At 62.5% G+C, this 1,899-nt stretch overlaps 2 non-coding genes across 2 annotated transcripts; one reads left to right on the top strand and one right to left on the bottom strand.

Annotated features, from left to right (window-relative positions):
- Positions 1-1,406: 1,406 nt before the first annotated feature.
- On the top strand, positions 1,407-1,479 carry TRNAK-UUU. The gene has a single exon. It is a non-coding gene; the product is annotated as a tRNA-Lys (tRNA).
- Positions 1,480-1,715: 236 nt separating this feature from the next.
- TRNAK-UUU lies at positions 1,716-1,788 on the bottom strand. Its single transcript has one exon. It is a non-coding gene; the product is annotated as a tRNA-Lys (tRNA).
- Between the last annotated feature and the right edge of the window lie 111 nt (positions 1,789-1,899).

Below are 1,899 nucleotides of genomic sequence, written 5' to 3'. Positions count from 1 at the left end.
GGTCCCCGTCGAGCTCCCGGTGTTCCTCGGCTTTCCCCCTTACGTGTCACCGGGACTCTCCCAGCTCTCCCCCGGGATGCTCATCTCCTCCCCGCATCGCCCCCCGCTCCGCAGCCGGCGGGGGCGGGCGATAAACCGCTCCTGCTAATCGTCCTGGCCGCAGCGCCGGCCGCCCTCCATCTCCCCAAAACGCTGCTGCCCCATCCTCGGGGGTATCTCTGGGGTCCCCATCAGCACCCACCTCCTGCTGCTTCCCACTGGGCTACTACCTCCAGGGCTGCTGGTGCTCCTGTGTACCCCTCTGAGGAGCTGCAGGAGGGTGCTGAGACACCCCACAGCACCCTACTGGGGCTGGGTGCTCGTGCTGGTCCCCGGAGCCCCCCGTCCCCGTCCGCCCAGGTTGGTGGGGACACGCTCCCACCCGCAGCAGCCAGCCCCTGGGCTTGGGGGAGAGCAAGGGCAGAAGCGGCCGCACAAGCACGTTGTGGGCAACAGACGTGCTGGAGCCATCGCAGCGGTAGCTGTAATTTGTTTTTGCAGGCAGCTGGCCCTGCCAGGCTCTCGCAGACAGGGGTAATATTCACCTCCGAAACCCCAGCGCCGCGCCGGAGAGCCGCGAGCAGCACTGGGAGGGCTGCGGGTCACAGCCTGTGGTTTGGGTTTAGTGGTGACAGCCTCCCTGCTTCCCTGAAGATCCCCAGGAGATGGGAGGATGGAGGTTGTTGGTTGCAGGATTGACCATGCCGTGTGTGGGGGTAAGCTGGGACTCGGGGGTCCCCTGCTGTGGCTGGGGACCCCCCAGGCCCCATCTCCCCCAGGCCCTGATGGAAAAATGGCCCCAATTAGCACCACGTCCGCCCGCAAAACCCCATGGGCTGCACCCGCCCTCCGATTCGAATCGTCACCCACGGCGCGGGGATGAGCTGCAAGCGGGGCTGGGGGTCGGCTGGAGAAATCCCAGTAATTAACACACTGCAGTATCCCCTGTCCTGGGACGCATTATTCCCCGTCCTTCTCTTCGCATTTTCCCTAACCCCCTTTGAAACACCCCAGGTTTCTCCAGCACTGCCCTCGTAGCCGCATATTGAGCTTTGACGCGGGGAAGTGGGGGGGAAGAGGACCCCCAGGGCCCGTGGTGGGGGACCCTCCTCTGCAGGGCACCCCCCTTTTGCAGGGCACCCCCTGCCCCACAGCCCACGCTGCACCTACAGTAAGAATAAGGTGCAGGATCAGCCCGTGCTGGTGGATTTGTATTCCACGCTGCGCGATAACCGTGGCGTTAACGAGCTGGCCGGCGGGTGGCCGTGGGGGTGTGGGCTGTAGTGAGGGGGCAGGCAGGGGGGTGCAGGCAGCAGTGCAGCCCGCGGGTAGCGCGATGTACAGGCAGAGCAAGCAGCCCCATCAGAGCCCGGATAGCTCAGTCGGTAGAGCATCAGACTTTTAATCTGAGGGTCCAGGGTTCAAGTCCCTGTTCGGGCGATGAAGCTTTTGGGTTTCGTTTTTTTTTTTTCACCCCTTTCTCTGGAGTATTGTTTTTTTCCGCTCAAAAACCTTTTGCACCCGCGACAGGAGCGGCTTTTCCCGCCGAGGGGGGTCCCAGCTGCGCCCCCGGACAACCCTGGCAAGGAAAGAAAAAAAAAAACAAAAACCAACCGACCAACCAAAAACAGCAATAGAGGATTGGAGCGGGGGTAAAGAAAAAAAAATAGTGATTTCGCCCGAACAGGGACTTGAACCCTGGACCCTCAGATTAAAAGTCTGATGCTCTACCGACTGAGCTATCCGGGCTCTGTCAGTTTGGTTCCCGGGCCGTTACTATCACCGCAACCGAGCGTGTGGGGGGGCTCGCACCGAACTGGGGGGGGCTTGTACCGGGCCGGGGGGGCTTGTACCAGGCCG

The sequence above is a fragment of the Haliaeetus leucocephalus genome, unplaced genomic scaffold (assembly GCF_000737465.1).
Source record: "Haliaeetus leucocephalus isolate CR32 unplaced genomic scaffold, Haliaeetus_leucocephalus-4.0 Scaffold68, whole genome shotgun sequence".
Taxonomy (NCBI): domain Eukaryota; kingdom Metazoa; phylum Chordata; class Aves; order Accipitriformes; family Accipitridae; genus Haliaeetus; species Haliaeetus leucocephalus.
The sequence above is the reverse complement of the archived record's forward strand: the minus strand, read 5'-3'. Positions and strand labels throughout refer to the sequence as shown.